A 24,287-nucleotide genomic window follows, 5' to 3' on the forward strand; every position below is an offset into this window, starting at 1 on the left:
TCCATGCCACAGTGGGTTCGATTGCGACCTGTCTCATAAATCTCATGTAAACTGTACCCGCAATTTGGTTAGAGTGCAGCCGGTTCAACATATCATTTTATTAACAAATCTTAGCTTTGCCAGATAATAATTAATAAACCGTCGCCCGTTGATCTCTTTTCCTATTCAATGACATTTTTACTTCAATAAACACTGTGCGGATAATTGAATGAGGGTTATTAACCAATTGCTGCAATCCAGAATTTTGTGGGGGCTACGAGTAAACCCGTGTGAACAAATTCCCCCCGATTTCGTCAAACTATATGTTAATGAATAAGAATGGTCAAGGACATAAACAAGTCATTCGGTCCAGGGAAATTTATCCCCCTTGTATTCTAATTCTCCTAAAACATTGTTTTGAGATCCCTAAACGGTAGTCACCTTCGCAGATTATTCCAGAACGTCTCATCCATTCGATGAAGAAGTTACTTGAAATATTATATCGAAAAAATTAACATTTTTTTATTTACACTTCCTTATTGTCGTTCTATACAGCGGAGTTACTGAAAACATCAATAGTTTAAGCAATAAACTATCTTGCGGCCTCTTTTTAGCAAACGCCCGCCCTAACGTACAACTCAATATATATGCTCCTATTATTCTTGCAGTTCGTGACGGTATGTCTCCTTACTACTCGGGTTTTAGAAATGCGATGGGCGGTGCGGCGTTTCTAGTGCTCCTGGTCATCATCTGGACGCACTGCCAATTGCAGGTGAATCAAGGTAAGATCTACTGTAAGCGTTTGATTTTCATACAAAACTTCAGGGAGCGGTGGGGAGAGGTAGTGTGAGACTCGGAATAACACGAAGAAGGCAGTGTTATCTGATTTCGGGGAGCGTCCATTGTTCCAACAGTAACAGATTCTGCACTTTAAAAAGCAGAAATCCTCACAGAATCAGATTAAAAATGGATCCGATTACCTCTCTATTTGCAACAAAAATTTCCACTTTCCACTATGTACCCTGATACATAATCACTTTCCAAACCAGTGGGCTGTGGATCCCCAACTAGTTTGAATGAAGCGGTGTGAGGCTGCGGCCGATAATGGCCATAAGTCATTGCTGATCGCTACCTGGACTCCGATTCAAACATGGTCGGTACACTCTGAAATTGAAAATCATGTTCCGCTTCATACTGACACTGGAAAGGTCCTTAAAATCACTACTATGGAAACTTAGCAAATATTTCAATCATTCCTGATAATTACATTTCATTAATTCATGGATAAAAACTGGACCGAACGGTCATGAATGGCCGGTACGTTCATCCATTCATCGCAGCAAAGGGTTCAAATGTGCAGAAAGATTGATACCATGGAGATATTTTAATCAAAATGATGTCAGAACAGTTTGCCTATTTCCTAAAAGAAGTTGCTTTGTTCCGCTGAAAGTTCATTCAAATCGTGTTCAGAAAAAATATTTGACGCTGGCGGGGAGGAATTTTACCCTCCGGGGCGAAATTGGTTTTCGGAAAAGAAAGGCGAGTGCAGTGTCCAACGGGCGGCCGCTTCGCTATCGCCCGTTTCGCGCTACCGCCGAAGGCCAATTTCACCCTGTCTCCGGTGTGTTGCTATTTTAAATTATTAATTAGCACAAAATGAAACTGTTAGTTTCGTTGAAAATGTATCTAAGCAATTTTATAGAGTCAATATTATTCATAATTGGGGAAATTCTTAATATTGTGGAACTACCGCTCATTTAATCATTTATGTGGTGTATAATGAACATTAACGGGTTTAAATATTAAGTTATAGCGAGCACAGTACTCATCGGTCCAAACATTCCCACTTATGTAACAATATTAATTATGGTTTCTGCAGTTTATTTCTCGTCGACGTTGTTTTGTTCACTGTTTAACTAATAGTCTGTAAACTGGTGAAGGCAATGAACGAGCAAACATTACAAAACATACACTTGTCCCTGGCCCATGTAGGAAGCAAAGACTGAGATCGTTGATACGCTGCTTTCCGATCGAACAGAACTCATCAAACTCCAAGACGTAAATGAAGAGGAATGTGTACAATCAGGCGGGGGTGGGAAGAGGATCAGACAGACACAGATCACCAGCGTAGCATCAATAATCATGGGATAACGAAAAATATAAGGTTGGTTGACTCTGGTCGTTTATTGTATCTAAAGTTGTTTGTGTGTTATTCTGTTGATTGTTTTCGGCAGCAGTCCACAAACTGGCAAAACCACCAATTAAAAATATTTCCAAACACGGGTTACAAACCAAAAAAGGGACCCACGCGACTCTAAGCTCCCAAAAAATGGGGAAATCCCAAAATAACAAATAAAACACAGATTAACATGTTCCAGTATTATATCATTCAAAGAAGGTGTAATTGTTTGTTATTGCTTAAATGTTTGAGGAATTTTCATTGATTTACTTGTCCTAAAAATGAATTTTCTTTGCACCTTTTTGACCAAGCTGTTATGTTTTACAGATGAGAAATTTCTGCAATTATATACTAATTGTTTTTGTACCTAGTTATTATCATGCTTAACTTCAATAAAAATAGATGTTCTACGATTTCTCACTTATCAGCCATTAGCGATCCTTTTTCTTCGCGAGTAAAACTGCAAAACCTGAATTTTGATCGATGTGTTGCCTTGCTGTATTGTGACTTCCAGTCCAGGCGATTCTGCCGATGTGGAAGGCAGGACGCTGCAGTCTATGGACTCGTCCATAAATCCACTGAACCCAGATTGCAGTTGATGGAACATGAGGTACCTTTCTCTAATCTCTGAATGAATATCCATTTCGCCCAGACAATTCCAAGTCGCTCCCAAAGGAAATGCCCCGATTATTCAAAAGGACAGAGATTCTAGAGAGTTCTGAGACAAGCAACAAGAATGAATCCGGGACCTGGCAGTTAAGTTGTGAGAAAAACCCCACGGAGCCGATTGCATTTTTATTGGAGGTAATAACAAATTAAAAAGGATTCAGGCCTTTAAAATGTTGAAAGACGTGGTTGATGTAGATAAGCTCGCTGTATGACTTTACACGCAACAACAGGTTCTGAGTTTACAATCCTCAAAGAAGAGAATAGAATTACAACCATTTTTTACTGTGGCTGTTTGTTCAGCTGGGGGATAACTAGTAGTTTGAATGGTTAAACAATCATCTATTTGGAAGTAGATCACTTGAATTACAGGGTGAGAACTATCTGGTTACTGGAAGAATAGCAGCCCAACAGTTCCAGCGACTAAGCCTTCAACTCAGAACTTAAAGATAATACAAGACGTAGTTGCATTTTATTTGGCCTAACCGTCTTGGTTTGATGACTCTGTGCATTAACAAGCCTTTTAGAGTCCAAGAATGTTACAGCAGAGAAGCAGATCATTGGGCTTCTAATGTCTGAACTTTTTTCTCTCCACATGAACCAGTTAATTTGTCCTATTTTGCTTTTAGATTCCCACGATCTTTAATGTCCCTCTTTTCAAGCAACTAATTCCATTCTAAAAGAAATCCTGCACTGGGTTTGTGGCAGAGAACTTTATATCTCATTCTAACCAGCCTCCGTGTAGAGAGTATTTTACCTCTCCCTTTATTTTTTGAGATTATTTTAAATTTCTGGTCAATCGCTACAGTTTACTGACCACTGGAAACAATATAACATTATTACCTTATCATAACGCGTCTTACTGTTGAAAACCTCTTAAACATCTCAGCTCAGGTCAAAGATGTCCAAGCTTCTCAAATATTAACAACCCCACGTTCCTGGGAATTAAATCTGCCCCTTTTCAATTGTTTTTATATCTTTCCATAGTTTTAGGAAAACTTTTCCACCAGCTGAACATTATCTCCTTCCTTTTGTATTTTATGCCACCAAATACTAAACCAGGACATTCCCTTTGCATTTTTATTTTATAATAAATTTCTGCTGCCATCATTCGTTAAGGTGCCTCTGCTGCTCTCCAATTAAAATCGTATAATTTAAGATGCATTTCCCATTCTTACCTCCAGAAATGTACTATTTCACATTTCTCTCCATTCGCTATGGATCATCTAACTGCCCTTCGAACTAACTATCGATGTCGCCGGCAGAATTTCATAATCTGCATGAGAATGTCATTCCCTCCTCCCCATTGTTTGTCATCTGCAAATTTTAATGTTGCTCCCTCAATTCCCCAGTCAAGATAATTAATCTTTATAATAAATAAAAGCAGCCCAGCAGAGACCCCGGGGAACACCTCTCGGCACATCTTTCCACTCCGAGAAATATTCTTTTACCCTTATACTTTGTTTTCTGTCCTCCAATCATCTCTCAATCCCCATAGCCACTTTGTACTTACTTTCACGTGCTTTTGTCGTATATGGTATCTTACCAAATGCGTTTTGAAAATCCATACAAACTACATCTGCGGCATTCTCTTTCTCTATTCTCTTTGTTATTTCTTCAATTCATTCTTTAAATCAAGCGGATTTGCTTTTTTCTAAATTCGTGATTGCTGGACTTGATTAGTTCAGGTTTCTGCAAGAATTTCGCAATTTTATGGCGAATGTCGCAGGCCCTGCAAATTGCAAGTAAATGTGCAACTGTTTACGTATCATTATGTTGCAGGTTGCTTCACATTGTTTTTTCTCATTTATAACAATTCGTTGGATTCGAGGAACATTATTGTTGTAGATTATTTTGAAAATTATTTAACCGAAAGTGACACATTTATGTGCAGTGGTACAAAATTAACATTTGGACATTCTATCAATCCTGTGTTCTGAGAAAAAGTAAGATATCAACTGAGGTGTTGACTAGTCTGGATTTAGCTACACGAAATGTTTTGCTAAATATCGACACTAGCGAATCGTTTTCTCGAGCTAAAATGAAGCGCGTGTTATTTATTCGCCCCATCAGTGTAAACATCTTGAGAAGAATGTTACACATTCATATTGCTCCTATTACAGTGTTTTGCACCTTAAGACTGGTGGTTGGAGGTGATAAATGAGAAGATTGTACAGATAATTTCGAATGAGGTATCTAGCAATCCTGCTCCAACCACATCAGAGGCAAGAAATCCGTATTCGGGATATCACAGGCGAGGCATATCCATTCGGAATTTCTGTTCCTTGACCGCCGGGAATCAGCAGTTCAGGTTCATAACAAGGGGTGACTAGAAGACTGTATAGTCTGTGGAGGGTTATTTCGCTTGACAGCATTGAAGGATTATAAGACAAAGCTGTCATGGATATATGTCATGAATATCTGTATTAGCAAGAATCAGGACCGGTGGAATTGATACACGTTTTGAGAAAGTAAATATTAGCGTGGGATTATAAAAATAAATGATTGGCCAGTGACTATTTTTAGCATAAGGGAACTCAATATTAATTATTCCCCATTTACATTCAGTTTCATCACACCATCACAGCTTGCAGTTAATGAACAGACCAGATCATTTAAATGTTTTTTTATGAATTATAATGATATGTCATAATGGATATATCCAGTATAATTGTGAATACATAATAGGGACGTTGAAGGGAGATTGCGGTATGTAATGCAGTAAAAACCGATACTCATTTTATTTCCATCTTTTCATCTGGAAAGAACATAACAGAAAATAGATAGTTACCTCGTAATGTTACAAATGCACTTCATTCATCTGATTTCTGGTTTGTTTCGTGTTTTCCATAACTCTTTTCAACCTTGATGGTGAGCTGAACCATGATCCTTGGAACTTCGTTTGTTGTGTGTGACAACAACCGTTCACCGATATACTCAAGATTTCGACTGAGTTTACCCAGCACTGACAGAAACATGAGAGTTGGTACATTCAAGGATGTAACGCAGTCCAAAGTCCACAACATCATTTGAGCTACTTGATGCTAAAGTTGAACCCTCATTGCCTTAGTGAATGATTCTGCAGTAATGATTAAATTGTATGGTTTGAATTTATTTATGGAAATACAAATTTACAATAAAAGGCTGCACATTGAGGCAAAGCGTAGCATACACTATAGGGATCAGTTTGTGTGAACAGGTCATACCAGGGAGACTCAAATATCCATGACAGTGGCCACACTTGATATTTAACAAACTGACGATTTTAATGACCAACGCAACTTAAAGCTCTGACCATTTTCATAGGGGAATGCTAGCACATGTTATCGCTGTGTCACACTTGTATCTGGTTTGCTTAAATTCGGTTTTCATTTAAAAAAGCAACAAATTACAACTGAAAATGTACAGAACACCCAAATCAAATATGAGGAAGGTGGATAGAAACAACACCGATGATGAATTCCAAAGAACATATTGAAGTAACAAAGCATGACTGGTGAGTACAATCTACAAACAAAATAAAGAGAAACAAATGAAATTGCTCCACTTTTTGAAAATCTTTTGCTTTTTGTTCCACCACTAAAATGAGGGATTACTGCTGGCAAAATATCGCGGTTACAAGATTTAGAAGAAAATATTCAAACCTATTAACACAATTGTAAGGAATCTTACAACACCAGGTTATAGTCCAACAAATTTATTTTAAAATCACAAGCTTTCGGAGATTATCTCCTTCGTCAGATGATTGAATGAAAAGGTTCTCAAATCGCATATCTTATACGATGTTGGGACAGCATCACACCAATCAAAAGGTGTCGTTGTTATTCAAACAGGCCAGTCACGGAGAACAGCACGTCCCAGTACACTCGATATACATTGTGTCTTTTACACAGGCAGGCAGAAAGAAACTTAAAATGGCAGAGAGAGAGAGAGAGAGAATTTTAAAAAACATATAAATTTTTTCCCCCTTTTTGCTGGTGGGGTTACGTGTAGCGTGACATGAACCCAAGATCCCGGTTGAGGCCGTCCTCATGGGTGCGGAACTTGGCTATCAACTTCTGCTCGACGATTTTGCGTTGTCGTGTGTCTCGAAGGCCGCCTTGGAGAACGCTTACCCGAAGATCGGTGGCTGAATGTCCTTGACTGCTAAAGTGTTCCCCGACTGGGAGGGAACCCTCCTGTTTGGCGATTGTTGCGCGGTGTCCGTTCATCCGTTGTCGCAGCGTCTGCATGGTCTCGCCAATGTACCATGCTCCGGGGCATCCTTTCCTGCAACGTATGAGGTAAACAACGTTGGCCGAGTCACAGGAGTATGAACCATGTACCTGGTGGGTGGTGTCCTCTCGTGTGATGGTGGTATCCGTGTCGATGATCTGGCATGTCTTGCAGAGGTTGCCGTGGCAGGGTTGTGTGGTGTCGTGGACGCTGTTCTCCTGAAAACTGGGTAACTTGCTGCGAACGATGGTCTGTTTGAGGTTGGGTGGCTGTTTAAAGGCGAGCAGTGGAGGCGTGGGGATGGCCTTAGCGAGGTGTTCGTCGTCATCGATGACATGTTGAAGGCTGCGGAGAACATGGTGTAGTTTCTCTGCTCCAGGGAAGTACTGGACGACGAAGGGTACTCTGTTGGTTGCGTCCCGTGTTTGTCTTCTGAGGAGGTCTATGCGATTCTTCGCTGTGGCCCGTCGGAACTGTCGATCGACAAGTCGAGCGTCATATCCCGTTCTTACGAGGGCGTCTTTCAGCGTCTGTAGGTGTCCATCGCGTTCCTCCTCGTCTGAGCAGATCCTGTGTATTCGTAGGGCCTGTCCATAGGGGATGGCCTCTTTGACGTGGTTGGGGTGGAAGCTGGAAAAGTGGAGCATCGTGAGGTTGTCCGTGGGCTTGCGGTAGAGTGAGGTGCTGAGGTGCCCGTCTTTGATGGAGATTTGTGTGTCCAAGAAAGAAACCGATTCTGAGGAGTAGTCCATGGTGAGTTTGATGGTGGGATGGAACTTGTTGATGTTATCGTGTAGTCTCTACAGTGATTCTTCGCCGTGGGTCCATAGGAAGAAAATGTCGTCGATGTATCTGGTGTATAGTGTTGGTTGGAGGTCCTGTGCAGTGAAGAAGTCGTGCTCGAACTTGTGCATGAAAATGTTGGCGTATTGGGGTGCGAATTTGGTCCCCATGGCTGTTCCGTGTGTTTGGGTAAAGAACTGGTTATTGAAGGTGAAGACATTGTGATCCAGGATGAAGCGGATGAGTTGTAGGATGGCGTCTGGAGATTGGCTGTTGTTGGTGTTGAGTACTGAGGCTGTTGCAGCGATGCCGTCATCGTGGGGGATACTGGTGTATAGTGCCGAGACGTCCATCGTGGTGAGAAGTGTTCCTGGTTCAACTGGTCCGTGGGTGCTGAGTTTTTGTAGGAAGTCTGTAGTGTCGCGACAGAAGCTGGGGGTTCCCTGTACAATGGGTTTCAGGATGCCCTCGACGTATCCAGAGAGGTTCTCACACAGGGTTCCATTGCCTGATACGATAGGACGTCCGGGTGTGTTGGCTTTGTGTATCTTTGGGAGGCAGTAGAAGTCTCCCACGCGGGGAGTACGTGGGATGAGAGTGCGTAGGATGCTTTGAAGGTCTGGATCGAAGGTCTTGATCAGTTTGTTGAGCTGGTGGGTGTGTTCTTTGGTCGGATCTGCGGGTAACCGTCTGTAGTGTTCCTGGTTGTCCAGTTGTCGGTATGCTTCTTTGCAATAGTCCGTTCTGTTCTGTATGACAATGGCTCCTCCTTTGTCCGCTGGTTTGATGACGATGTTTCGGTTGGTCTTGAGAGCGTTGATGGCGTTGCGTTGTGCTCGGGTGACATTCTGGACTGTCTTCTGAGTGCGCCTGATGAATCTGGCATTGACGCATTTCCTGACAGCTTGGGCATACAAGTCAAGCTGAGGGTAGCGACCCTCCGGAGGAGTCCAGTTTGACTCTTTCCTCTTCGGTTGCTGTACCGTGGATCCCTCTGTCTGCTGTTCTGGATCATTGATTGTCTCATTGGGTTCACTGTTGAAATCTTGGGGTTTGTGGTAAAATTCCCGGAGCCTCATTCTCCTGATGAATTCCTCTGTGTCCGCCGCGAGACCGATGCGGTCCATTTTGGTGGTGGGGCAGAAATTGAGCCCTCGGCTGAGAACCTCGATTTCGTCTGGTTGAAGGGTGTGGTCGGACAAATTGATGATAGAGTTCCCTGTGGTTGTAACCGTGGTACCGGGGGAGGCTTGGTCGTTGCTGGTGGTGATGCCGAGTTTCTCAAGCTTCCTGCTCTTGGTTTTCATGTAGGCAGTGTAGTTCCGTTGCCTCGTCTGTTTGGCGGTATATCGTAGCTGGTCTGCTGTGTCCTGAGTACAGGTTGAGAGTATGGACTCTATCTTGGTTTCGAGGTTGTGGCGTCTGCTGTAGAGTTGGTGTATGAGATGGTTGCAGAGTGTGCGGGAGGTACGGCGGCAGAGTCTCTCAGCGTAATCCGAGTTGTATGTGGACTTGAGTGGGTTCTTGATCTGTAGTCCTTTCGGGATCTTGTCTGCTTTCTTGCAGCTCTGTAAAAACTTGATGTCTGTGTCGATATGCGCAATCTTCATGGAGATCCTTAACACTGTGAGCCGGCAGTTTGTGGTGTCGATAGTAGCCATGATATGGAGATGCCGGTGATGGACTGGGGTGGACAAATGTAAGGAATCTTACAACACCAGGTTATAGTCCAACAAATTTATTTTAAAATCACAAGCTTTCGGAGATTATCTCCTTCGTCAGATGATTGAATGAAAAGGTTCTCAAATCGCATATCTTATACGATGTTGGGACAGCATCACACCAATCAAAAGGTGTCGTTGTTATTCAAACAGGCCAGTCACGGAGAACAGCACGTCCCAGTACACTCGATATACATTGTGTCTTTTACACAGGCAGGCAGAAAGAAACTTAAAATGGCAGAGAGAGAGAGAGAGAGAATTTTAAAAAACATATAAATTTTTTCCCCCTTTTTGCTGGTGGGGTTACGTGTAGCGTGACATGAACCCAAGATCCCGGTTGAGGCCGTCCTCATGGGTGCGGAACTTGGCTATCAACTTCTGCTCGACGATTTTGCGTTGTCGTGTGTCTCGAAGGCCGCCTTGGAGAACGCTTACCCGAAGATCGGTGGCTGAATGTCCTTGACTGCTAAAGTGTTCCCCGACTGGGAGGGAACCCTCCTGTTTGGCGATTGTTGCGCGGTGTCCGTTCATCCGTTGTCGCAGCGTCTGCATGGTCTCGCCAATGTACCATGCTCCGGGGCATCCTTTCCTGCAACGTATGAGGTAAACAACGTTGGCCGAGTCACAGGAGTATGAACCATGTACCTGGTGGGTACACAATAACATTTTCTGTGTTTTCAACAGATTCTGAGAGCATTTTCGGTTGGAAGCTTGCATCTCTCTGAGAAGCCCGAGTCTACAGTGTAAGGGCTTTCCAGAGATGTCAATCTGTCGGCTGACAAGGCAGGAGAGTACAATTCCGACAATGCACTGCTGTGACTGATTTTAACAGCCTGTGTAGAGAATTGCGAGCATGCACTTACAGCTTCTTCCTTTCTGAATCCAATGAACACGATCATTGTCAGAACATGCCATGACTTGTGATTCGCAAACACATCCTTTGTCTCTGTGCAGCAACGAAGGAGGCATTGCTGCGGAATGATGGAAAAAAAAGTTAAGAAGCATTGAATTTCCTCATCAAACACTTTAAAGAAAACAGCATTTTTTGCATGGAACATTAAAGCAATGTAAAACAGATACTTTTGAAAACTTTCTAAAAGAGCTATATTCAACCGGTTAGTGATTTAGTTAACAAAATATATTACATGCCATTCCGTTCAATGGTCATGTGCACCTCTTTGACATCGTGTCATAGTAGGTACATCACAGAAGGAGGCCATTCGGCCCAACGTGACTGTGCCGACTCTTTGAGAGTGCGATCCAATTGGTCCCATTCCCTTGCTCTTTCCCGATTGCCCTACAAATATTTTCCCCTTCGAGTAATTACCAATTAATTTTTCAAAGTTACTATTGAATCCGCTTCCATCACTCTTTCAGGTTGTGCATTCCAGATCATTACAACTCGTTTCCTCGCCCATGGCTCTTTTGCTGATCATCTTAAATGGAAACTTAATTGCAGAGGTTACCTTCACCCTAACAGTCTGCGTCCGAAATAGGTGTGACCAGTTCCTTCAGAGAAAGTGTCACAGAAACAAATTGCCCAATTTGGAACTCTCACTGAGAAACCATCGGATAGTTAGCATGGGGCTGAAAAAAATCATATTGGTACAATTGCCAGCGTTCTACTCAGGTTGGGGCTGAGATATACCCTTAGCACCATTCATGCCTTGATTCTGGATGGAGCTGACACCATAAAATGTCCCCTGTATAATCTGCAACGAAATTGCAAACCTATCCGTTGTAAACGGGTACGGAATTTTGTTATATATAGCACTTAGAGAACGACATAAGTCTATCAGGAAATAGTTTCATTCCCCAGCCCTCACACCCTTCGCCTCGATTAATGAGAATTCACCCCAAGAGATTTCAAAAAGGAGGAAAATGGAATTTGAAATTCAGTTGTACTAAAATCAGAAATATTCAAAATCAGATTACACTTCGGTTGTGCACTTTAGCTGTTCAGTAAAAGTAGACACAGAAAAAATGTTGATTCAAATGAATCGCTTAGTGCCGTGCAGATATTTACAGTGGTGTCATATGTTAAAGAGCTCAACGCAAACTCCAAGCACAGCACTTCATCTTTCCATTAGGCCTTCCGGCCTTAACATTCAGTTCAACAACTTTAGATAATAACCACCGCTCCCACTTGATCGGACGACATGTCCTGGTTATGGTTCTGCTGTTAGCATTTACACTTCCTCTCGACAAATCTTTGTTTCTTCAGCTTTGTTTCTTTACTTGTCGCATTACAACCAACTTTTTCCTTTCACCATCACCCTTTTTGTCATTTAATCACTCCTGCCCTACACTCTATCACAGACCTTCTCATTTGTTCTTAGCTCACTCCGCCCCCCTTTTTCCTGGCTATACACTAACTTATAAACTGTTCAATCTCTAACTTCTTCCAGTCCTGATGAAAGGTCATCGTCCTGAAACCAATGTGCACACAACACGGTCGCACAAATAACAAATTAATTGAATGACAAGCGTATTCACTGATAAATTGGGATGGATTGCTGACTGGGACACTGGGAGAGCTGTGCGCTGTTCTTCAAAGATGCAGTGGGATCTTCTACATCAACCTGAAGAGGCAGATGGATCCTTAGTTGGGTCCTTAGATAATCTTAAAGGCAATGCACGCAATCTTAAAGACAATAATCTCAAATAATGATAAATTCCTTATGTAATATCGGTGCGCACTCCCTGTTAACGTTTACCATTAGAAATGCGTACGTCGGAATTTCTAATCGAAATTGGTTCTCTGCCTATGACAAGCTGTAATTATGCCCTCCCGCAAGAGAGGCATTGCGCTGGCACGTGGGCGTAATTTCATCCTAACGGCTATAACATAGGAAATTTCCATTATAAAAATGAATATCGGAATTGATAGGACAGAAAGTATATGATTTCAAATGGATATCGAGTTGCGTCTGTATGCACTGAACCATATAGCACCCATCGTCTAACCTGATGACTGAATGCCAGTTTGATTCTCCTTGTGCAACACAATGGCGATTGAATCTATTTTATATAATTTACCTTAACATTAAAAAAAGGCTGATGCGGACTAACATGATACAAGCAGAGCCAGTGAATTATGATGAGATGAGCTCCAGGAAGACAGTTAGCCTTCATGATCTGGATTACATCTTTTTGTGGAATATTTCAGCACCTTCTGCTGCTGGTCATTATTTATCCTTTTTATAAAAAGGACGAGGGCGGGAGTTCAAGTGACATTAAAAGAAATAAAAAATGACAATTTTCCTCTTCTTGTACTTGGGCATAAAGGATTGTTTCTCCCATTGCCATGCAAATTCTCCTGCCCGATATTCCAAACGTCCCAGGACCTCCCACAATGCTCCTAGAACCTCCCCCTCCAGTGAATCCAGAACCTTGCCTTTTCCCTCCCACTCCTCCCGACCATTGGGCCCAAGCTTCCCCTTCCCCATCCCAAAATATACTGCGAAAACCTGAGGCGCCATCCAATTACTCCAGACCCTGATCCCTTCCCAGTGCGCCGTGATCCTATGATTGGCCCGAATTCTGATAAGCCAATTGTCCCTAACAATAGAACTTGCCAAAATAGCATGTTCTTTACAAGCTCTGACTCATTGTGAGCAACGCCACGAGAGATCAACTAATTATATATTTTAAAAGCTAACAGCTTTGCACTGTTCTTGTCACCTGCATCCATTATAAATTGATAGCTCCAAATGATTCATAGAAACAGCCAAAATAATCTTGTCACGCTAGAGGTACACTATGTCACTAGTGAAGGCCCTACTGCGTCATAACTAGCAGGACGGTGTCATTAGAGCTTGAGAAGTTTACCCTGGCAGTTTACATTATAAGTGTGGCTACAAGAATTTGTATTGAAAACGCAGAAAAATTGCTACTGAATGCATGACTTTAAAAAGTGATTGGATTATATCTGCACGTCCTGGCCCAATTAAAATCTGCCCACTAAAATCATTTCAATTGAAGACAACACATGGCCTTGACAGTTTGCAAAACCACGGGCAATTAATTCGTAATTGAGTAACAATCTTACATATGCACGTACTTCAATTATAACTTCCCCAGTTCACTTTAATAATGCGAAGTGCCTATATAAACTTGTCATATTGTACTGTCATGCTGCCACTAGCACCGAACTGCCTCAGCTTTATACCTCGCTGATCCTCAGCCTGTACTTCAGGGAAGAGCCTATGCTCTGACTGCCCTGCTTCCTAGATTGTCATAATTTTGCTTTTTAACTATAAATAATTATGTAAAACAAAAGTAGATGAAAATAAGGACAGGATTTATGATTTCAATATGGAGATTGAATTAATTCTGCGTCCTCCGGGCCAATTATTTCTCAACCCTCAACCGCTCCTTCACGGGAACACTACCACTGGTCCTGGATCCCGGCGTGTAACGACACGGCCGAGGTGCCGAGTATTGTTACTGAGTCCACTTTCAGCACTCCCGGACCACAACCGACCTGCTTGCACTACAACGTTACTTCACTCGTTCAGACCATTTCCTCTGTTGCTATTTTTGATTCTTCTGCTGCGTTGGCCGAATCTAGGTTTGCTTGGTGTGGGTCGTACTTTAAAGGATTGGGCTCTGCGAAGTTTAAATTCTTCATTTGGATTCGACGTTAAAGGACTGGACTTCAGCCAATGGGATCAGGCTGCAAATGATTCGGGGTATAATGGCCAGTTTGCAAAAGTGACCTCCCCACTTAGCCCAGCGGTCCACTCATTCGGCCCTCCTTGTTTCCTCCTCAAAAAATTTAGTCAGACTCGACCTTCCCTGAACAAATCCAAGCTGACTGTCCTTAATTGTCCTTAATTAATCCGTACCTTTCTAAATGACGATTAATACTGTCCATATAATTCTTTCCAATAATTTACCCACCTCCGAGATTAGGTTGTACCAGGTGTTTTAGAATCGTAGAATGTTACAGCATTGAAACAGACCATTCGGCACATAGAGTCTGCACCATTGTTTCTCTCCACGTGAAACATTTGGTTAATTCCACTCTCCTGTTCGGTCTCCACAACCTTCAATATTCCTCGTTTTTCATGCAACTACTTCCCTTTGAAAAGGGTTTCTGCTTCAGAAAAGGAATGCGGCAGATAACTCCACATTCTAACCATGATCATTGTAAAGAATATTTTGCATCTCCCTTTGAATTTTTTGCGGTTATTTTACATTTGTGCCCTATTGTTACCGTGTCCCGGCCAGTGATAACGATTTATCGCTATTACTTTATTACATCCTTCACAATCTACAAAACCTCTACATGTTCATCCCTTAATCTTCTCAGCTCCATTGATGAAAGCCCGAGCTTCTCACATCTCTCCATAACATTATTCCACATTTTTTAGTAACATAATAGCCTATCGATGCTGCACGCCTTCCATTGTATCCCAATCCGTCTTGTAAAGGGATGCTCAAACCTCTGCACAACATTCCAATTGTAGTCAAACTAAATTCACGTTCATTACCTCTTTGCTTTTCTATTTTATGCCTCTCGAGAGGAACTCAAAATAGTCTCTTCGGCTTTTTATGATCTAATCTCTGCGCTGCCATTGTTAGTGTCTTATGCATATGCACACCAAGGTCACTCTGCTCCTCTGCACCATTTCAAATCCAACTATTAAATGAGTGTTTTGTTTGTCTGTTTTTATCTCCAAGAATGTTTTACCTCAAATTTCTCTGCTTTCTACATCTGCTATCTAACTGTCTATTCAGCGATGTCTATCAATGTCCCCCTTCATGACTTCACACGCTCCATCTTAATTCTCCATCATCCCCTTCCCATTAGGTGTCATCTTTATGTGTTTAGTGAATAAAAGCAGCATCAACTCCGTTGGCTGGGAAGTATCAGTCAACAAATATTTCCATTCCAAGAACCTGCATTTTACTCTTGTACTTTGTTCGCTACCTTCCAATCATCTCTCTAACCTTGTGGTCACATTCCTCTTACTTTGCCGTGGGGTTCTTATCTGACTTCTTATCAAACGCGCTTCTGAAGTCCATATGAAACACATTCACAACCTTTCCTTTGCATTTTCCCTCTGTTATTTCTTCAAAGAATTATCTAAAGGAAACAAAGCACGATCTGCTATTTAGAAATCGGTGCTGGCTGGCCTTGATGAGTTTCTACAAGTGCCTGGCAGTTTGATCCAGATTAACACAGGGCACATTAAATGTAAGTAAATGTTCAACAACTAGGATTATGTTTCACATTATTTTTACATTCGATTTTCTCATCTAATAACTGCATAATGTTTGAAGAATAATGTTTCAAGATTCCTTTGCTAACTTGTTAACCAATTTTGACACATTCGTGAAAAGTCAACGAGTGGGCGCTCAGCCAGCCCTGTGTTCTGAAAAAATGGAAGCGATTAGCTGAAGATTTCGCCTAGTGTTTTTTGCGAAACCAACAAGTGTTGCGAAATATTGACACCGGCGCGTGGGTTTCTAAAGCTAAGTGTAAACATGGTTCATTTGCACATCTCCGCTGTCGCAGTTCAAGTTTTAAATTTAGCTGTTAATTGCAAAACTCTGAAAACTTATCGAGTGTTGCAACAGCAGCAGTTATTACGCCTCATGGTTCAGTGTAATTGCATCAACGGGCAATGCTCACATTTATTCATCTACACATACGTTTCAGTACATTAAAACTGGCTAAACCACTGACACTTGGCTTAAATTAATGTACTGCAATATTGTAATATTGATCACACGGGCTTCCAACTTGTAAGTTGTGGACAACTGTCTAAAATGCCAAAAGTATTTGGTTAACGTGAAGCATATTTTATTCAATCGCATTTTAATTGTAATAATTTTAAGAGGAGAGCCATTACTTAAAATTGTCCCTTGTTTCTGTGCATACACAGTGAAAATATATTCAACCTAGAGTATTAAAATGGACATATAAAAAAAATCAAGGTTAACATATCAATAAGAAAGGACAAACATTTTGGCAGACTCAAGGGGGGTAAAATTCAATTATTTCGCTATCTCTATCTTAACCCAGCACCAACTCGTTGTAATTTCTCACCCATCCTAATCAGAAATGTATTTTTTTCACCGATTCTGCAGTCACGGCGCTTGGTGCATTTTACAAGTCTGAGTCAGAACAAGCTGGGCTTTCAGTTAGATGCTCTCCATGATTTCTAGACCTAAGAATCAGGACTCTGATTCCACACAAACGGCCGGCTACCCAACTGCAGTTGATAACGTCGTCCCAGCTGATCGACGTGAACTGATTGTAGCGACTCCATTGGATATATTATTGTATATCGATAACACGTCATTTTTTTTAGCACAGAGCTTGCTGGGGACAAGAGTTGGGTGAATCTGCTGAACGGAGTGAATTGTAAACAGAGTGAGGACTTTAAAAACGGAAATTTGGTGAGAGTAGAAATTAATAAGAGGGGTAGGAGGGCCTAAGTAATTTGTACCAAGGGGGGAAAGTAAATCAGCAAATTTATCAATTAATAATCAGTAATAATTCGCATCAAGTGTCTCCAACTGCTCGAACTCAAGCTCAGGGTTTCTGAGCATGAGGAGAGAATGGAGTCACTGCAAGGCATACGGGTGGGTGAGAATTTCCTGGATCGCATGTTCCAGGAGGTGGTCACTCCGCAACCGCAGAGAGGAGAATAGTAAGTCCATGGTCATTCGGCGGGGTAGGAAGAGTTAAGCAGTACAGGAATTCTCTGGAAGTGTGGCACTCTCAAACCAGTTTTGGGTGCTGAATACTGCTGAGGGTGACAACACCTCAGGAGAGTGCAATCTAGAGCACATATACGTTACCGTGGGGTATTTGACTGCACGGGGTTGGGGGTGGGGTTGGCAGATAGTTGGGGTGGCACATCAAAGTGTAGAAATGCAGTTGTCACAGGGGATTCTATAGTCAGGAGGATAGACAGGCGTTTCAGCAACCGCCGACGTGAGTCTTGCATGGTGTGCTGCCTCTCTGGTGCCAGGGCAAAGGACATCACTGAACGACTGCAGAATATTTTACGTGGAAAAGGGGGACAGCTGGAAGCCTTGGTCCATGTTGAATCTATGACATTGGTAGGAAAAGGGTTGAGGTCCGCCAGACAGAATTTCAGGAGCAAGGGTGGAAATAAAAGAGCAGAACTCAAAGGTAGTAATCTCTGGATTACTCCCAGTGCCACGTCCTCGTGATTATAGGAACAGTAGGATAAGACAGGATAACGCGTGGCTGGAGAAATGGTGAAGCAGTGAGGACTTCAGATTCCTGGGTCACTCGGACCAGTTCTGGGGCAAGAGGGACCTGTACAACAGGTTAGACCTCAACAGGGTTGGGACCAATGTCCTTGTGGAGAGGTTAACTAGTGCTGTGGGGGAGGGTGTAAACTAATTTGACAGTAGGAGGGGCACCAGAATGAAGCATTAGAGAGGAAAAACAATATGCACCGAGGACTGGGAGAGGCAAACAGCATTAGAATGAAGAGTAGTTTAGAAATAGGAGGTATCAGACAGGGGTAAATGCATGGTAGTCTAAGGTGGGCCTCGAGTGCATGTGTGTAAATGCACGGAGCGTAGCAAATAAAGTTGGTGAGCTTCAGGCACAAGTAGCTGCATGAGATTATGATATAGTAGCAATAGTGGAGACTTGGCTCAAACAAGGGGAGGAATGCACACTTAATATTCCTGGCTACACGCTATTTAGGAAAGAAAGGGAAAGAACAAAATGAGGGGATGGCAGCATTGATCAAAGATGCTGCTCCAGCACTAGAAAGGGATGCTGTACATAAAGGTTCAGAGACGGAATCTATTTGGTTCGAGTTACGGAACAGTAGAAGAATTATTATACTGCTGGATGTATGCTATAGGCCACCAAAATAGTGGGAAGGAAATGGAGGAGCACATTTGCAGGCAACTTGCAGAAAGATGCAAGAACTTTAGAGTAGTGATAATGAGGGACTTCAATTGTCCGAATATAGGCTGGGAAAATAGCTTTGCAAAGGGCAAAGAGGGGGAGGAATTCTTGAAATGTGCACAAGAGAACACCCTCCATCAGAATGTTTCCAGACCAACGAGGAAAGAAGCAGTGCCGGATCTAGTCTGGGGAATGAAGAAGTACTGGTGGAGCATGTTTCAAAGGGGCAGCATTTGGGAAAGAGTGATCAAAGCATCATTGGGTTTAGAATAGTTATGGAAAAGGACAAACACAGATCAAAGATGAAAATACTCAACTTGAGGAGAGCTAATTTCAGTGAGTTGAAAAGGGACCTGGCCCAGGTGGATTGGATTCAAAGATTGGTAGGTATAACGTTAAATGAGCAATGGAAGGCCTTCAACGGGGATATAGTCTGGGTACAGACTAGAAACATTCCCACGAGGGGGAAAGAAGGGCAGCCAAAGCAAGAGCTCCCTGAATAATGAAAGATATAGAGATTAAAATGAAACAGGAAATGAAGGCTTATGATAAATATCAGGTTCATAATTCAGTAAAGAACCAAGCTGAATACAAAAAGTAAAGAGGAGAACTGAAAACAAAATAAGAGGGTAAAGGGAGTGTATGAGAATAGATTAGCAGCTAACATAAAAGGGAACCCAAAAGTATTTTATAAATATATAAATAGTAAAATAATAGTCAAAGGAAGAGTTCGGCCAATTAGTGACCATAAAGTTGATTTTCTTGTGGAGGCAGAGGGCATGGCAGAGGTAGTAAATGAGCACTTTGTATCTGTATTCACTAAGGAAGAGGATGCTGCCAGTTTCATTAAAGGAGGAGGTAGTAGAGAAGTTGGATGAGATAAAAATGGACGAAAAGGAAGTTCGTAAAAGGTTGGCAGCGTTCAAAGTAGAGAAGTCACCTGGTCCAGAGGGGATGCATCCTCAGTTGCTGAGGGAAGTAAGGGTGGAAATTGTAACGGCTCTGGCCACAATCTTCCAATCATCCTTAGATATGGGAGTCGTGCCAAAGGACTGAAAGATTGGAAATGTTACACCCCTGTTCGAATCAGGGGAGAAGAATAAACCCGGCAACCAGAGGCCAATCACCCTAACGTCAGTGGTGGGGAAAATTTTAGAGACACAAATCCGGGACAAAATTAATTGGCACTTGGAAGAATATGATTAATAAATAAAAGCCAGTATGGATTTGTTAAAGGCAACTCGTGTTTGACTAACTTGATTGAGTTCTTTGATGAAGTAATGGAGAAGGTTGATGTGGTAGTGCAGCTGATTTTGTGTATATGAACTTTCAAAAGGTATTTGATCAAGTGCTACTTATTAGACTTGTTAGCACGATTCAAGCCCATGGGATTAAAGGAGCAGTAGCTGCGAGGTTACGCAATTGGCAAAGGGACTGCGAGCAGAGAGTCGTGGTGAGCGGTTGTTTTTCAGACTGGAGGGAAGTGTGCAGTGATGTCCCCCAGGGGTCACTGTTGGGTCTAATGCTCTTTTTGAAATATATTAATGAACTGGACTTGGGTGGAGAGGGCATAATTTCAAAGTTTGCAGATGACACCAAACTTGGAAATGTAGTAACCAGCGAGGACGATAGTAAAAAACTCCAGGAGGACATAGGCAGACTGATGTAATGGGCAGACGCATGACAGATGAAATTTAACGCAGTGAAGTAGTTCATTTTGGTGGGAAGAATGAGGAGAGGCAATATAAACGAAATGGTACAATTTTAAAGGGGGTGCAGCAACAGAGAGGCCTGGGGGTGCACGTACACAAATCTTTGCAGGTGGCAGGGCAAGTTGAGAAGGCTGTTAAAAAGGCATACGGGATCTTTGGCTTTCTAAATAGAGGCATAGAATGTAAAAGCAAGAAAGTTATGCTAAACCTTTACTAAACAATGGTTAGGCCCCAGCTGGAGCGTTGTGTTCAATTCTGGGCAACACAATTTAGAAAGGAAGTCAAGGCTTTAGAGAGGGTGAAGAGGAGACTTAACAGAATGGTACCAGCGATTAAAGACTTCAGTTACTTGGACAGACTAGAGAAACTGGGGCTATTCCCCTTCGAGCATGGAAGGTCACAAGGAGATTTGATAGAAGTGTTAAAAATCATGAAGGGTTTTCATAGAGTAAATAAGGAGTAACTGTTTCCAGTGGCAAATGGGTCGATAACCAGAGGATACATATTAAAGATAATTCACAAAAGAACCAGAGGCGACATGAGGGGAAAAGTATTTACGCAGCGAGTTGTTATGATCTGGAGTGCACTGCTTGAAAGGGTGGTGGAAGGAGATTCAATAATAACTTTCCAAAGGAAATTCGATAAATACTTGAAGGAAGAAATTTGCTCGGCAATGGGGAAAGAGCAGGGGAGTTGGACGAATTGGATATCTCTTTCAAAGATCTGGCACAGGCACGATGGGCTGAATGGCCTCCTTATGTGCTGTATCATTCCAGGATTCTATTATTTACACACTGTGCACTTTTAAAGTGGAGTGGGATTTGCTGGGTTGCACTTGCATAGAGCCGGCGCAGACTCGATGAACCGAATGGCCTCCTTCCGTGCTGTAACCTTTCTATGATTCTATGATTCTATGAAAACAATGGGAGAACGGTGGTACTGTGACTGCTTCCTTCCCGGCAGTATGAAGATTGTAGATGCAACCGAGATCCTTTTGCTTTCAGTGGGAAACACAAGTGCTGATATACAAATTGAGTCAGTACAAAATATGGATATAATGAGCACCGCGAGGGATCCCTTGGGAAATTTATTGTTTAACGTACTTTCACCTCACACTGCTGTCATACTCAGTGCGTTGTCGAACCGAAGCCCTTTGAGACCAACTCCTCCAGGTCGGGCTATACCTTGGATTCAAGCTGAAACTTTAGCATGGCAGCCGAGCCGAAACGACTTTACGGGGATGCTAAAGTTAGTAACAATGGTTTACGGCCCACAACTTATAATCTATGTTGGAGCCGAATATCCAGTTGGAAAATCCCAGGAAAAACTAATACGTCTTTTCCAAGATTCACAGATCCCGGCTGATACTCTATCTTTTTATTGTAAAAGTTGCCAAAAAGGAATTCCACGATAAAATAGAGGAACCTCTCTTTGTTGGAGGAGGGGGTTCTTTTTAGTTAATAAACTATTTTTTAGTAACACAACTCCTTTCTTGTACATGGGTTGTCCTGCTCATGGCCCGGTGTAATAATGTCATTCGGGCCGCACTATTCTTTATAATTCAGGTTAGTAAGAAAGAATGTGTGTCATGGGACCAAAGCTTCCTGAATACAAACACCGGGACGCTTCTTGAGCGATCTGGTTAAATAAAAGTCAAAAGCTTTTTAATCAGCCTATCTCATTAATGGACAAGGCGATACAGATATGCTTAACGTAGCAGGAAAGTCAGTCCCGCCTGTCAGCTAATGCAGTAAACTGAAGCTGCATGTATATTTAGGTTGCAACCGCAGACAATTAGATACGTACAGATTTACATGTCCATTCATTAACAGTCAAATAAGCCTGCAGCGGCTCCACTTTTGCAAAGAGAAGTCAGATTAAACTTACTTTCACAAATATCTAGGAACACATACTCTTGGTACACATGCACCCTGATAATTATCTGAGCAAGTGCTTTACCTGTGATCGTTCGACTATTTTACCGTTTGAAGTTTTTACCGTAAAGTATGAAGAGCTGTACCCGTTGATATTGTGACCAGCTGCATCAGATTGTCCTTTTAGCTTTGGAGACAGATAGGTCTGACAAACAACTTGCTGATGGCTCAGTGGGAAAATGATCCCCGAGGTGCAGTACTGAGTTATGCAGAACAAGAAGGTCACTTTTACCAATTGTTGTCTGTTGAAATAGAGTCTAGGCCGTGGGGTTCCACAGCCAACCTCAGCTGTCGTGACCTCCGGTTGATGTTCGTGCGTAGAGAAGATAAAGCCGAGATGTGATAGTTCCTACCAACTGATTACCTACTAATGGACTGGAGAAAGAACAATGTCTTCTGTGGAGCTGAAACTCCTACGCGCCAATGTCATCCCGAAGATTAAATAAATTACTGGAGCATTCATCGGCCGACATTGCAAGCAATGATGTCGATACAAAGCGATTGTTACATTTTGGGTTATTTTGCCTTTTTTCGCTCTCTCTCTTTCTCTTCCTCTCTCCTGCTGCAGCCTACGATCTGCAGTCGGTTATCCAACCATACTGGGCTTCCACCTTCGCGTCTGCAAATGGGACCAGCCTGACATTGCTATTGTTCGTGAGCCATCTTTACGGTTCTAGCAAATTAAAAAATGCCTATCTGTAAAACTAAGGATGGGGTGTGAATGCACCCTCACATTAGTTGGATTTGACACGCAGTTGGATGCAATTTCAGGGCAGGATCAATCCTCGTGCACAGAATACGCACGTTTAAAGGAGAGGGGCTTCTCTTTCTCAAGCTTCTTGAGCATTCGAATTGTTTAATTGTTGGTAGCATAGTGGTTATGTTATTGGACTGGTAATCCAGAGGCCTGGACTAATAATTCGGAGACAAGAGTTCAAATGGGCCACGGCAGCTGGGGAATTTAAATTTAGTTAATTAAATAAAATCTGGAATAAAAAGCTAGTATCAGTAATGGTGACCACGAAGCTACCGGATTGGCGTAAAAACCCAATTGGTTCAATAATGTGCTTTAGGGAAGGAAATGTGCCGCATTTACCCTGTCTGGCCTTTTTGTGACTCCAGACCCACGGCAATGTGGTTGATTCGTAACTGCCCTCTGAAATGGCCGGGCAAGCCACTCAGTTTTACAATCCCGCGACAAAAAGACATAATACCTAACAGCACTGTGGGAGAACCTTCACCCGGACTGCAGCGGTTCAAGAAGGCTGCTCACCACCACCTTCTCAAGGGAAATTAGGGATGGGCAATAAATGCTGGTCTTGCCAGCGATGCCCTCATCCCATGAATTAATTAAAAAGGATGTGCGCTCTGCCCGAAACAGTATCCCCGCCGCACATATCGCTCTCCTGGACCTGACTTGGAGAGGGCCAAGCAAGATAAGCGTGTGTCGGCCTGGCCGACCTGAACTAGAGCTACTGATTTCACATCGGTAGCTGCAATGTAAATGCACTCTAACAATCAGTTCAATTAAAAACAATAAATCTTATCTTCACTTGTTATTTATGGCTTTAGATAAGGGTGAAGTTACGGTGCAGATAAACCTAAACTTTTTGAATATTTAGCTTTATCTGAAAGACCATTTGGTCCATCCTAGCTCAGCCATCTAAAAACCGACATTTCCCCTATTACAGAATTTAATTCCCCCTTAAATGATTTCAGAGTGATGCCTCCACTTCAGTACCTCATGTCCACTTCCATTTGAGATAGTCTTTGTGTAAAGAAAAGGTTTTCCTTATCTGTTATCGTGATGTAGGTTACATCTGCAAGGCTGCATTTATTGTCCATTCGAATTGCCCTATACAAAGTGTCGGTGGGCCATTTCTTGCTGATGTTTTTTTTTGTGTACAATGATGAAGGAATGGCGAAGTATGTCCAAGTCAGAATGGCGTTCCCATATCGTTGCTGCTCTCATCCTGCTCATGGGAGAGGTCGAGGGCCTGGGAGGTGTTGTCCAATAAGAACTTCTTTATATGAGTCCTAAATCAGCTCGCGTCCCATCAGCCGGATAATAGATTCGGTTTACACAGCGTTTAGCACACGGACGTCGATATCATGACTTTTAGCCAGTCAACCTGAAATTTTATGACCATTATATTTCCGTATAACCTCAGGGTTAGTGAGAGC

This window comes from Heptranchias perlo, chromosome 16, assembly GCF_035084215.1.
Source record: "Heptranchias perlo isolate sHepPer1 chromosome 16, sHepPer1.hap1, whole genome shotgun sequence".
NCBI classification, from domain to species: domain Eukaryota; kingdom Metazoa; phylum Chordata; class Chondrichthyes; order Hexanchiformes; family Hexanchidae; genus Heptranchias; species Heptranchias perlo.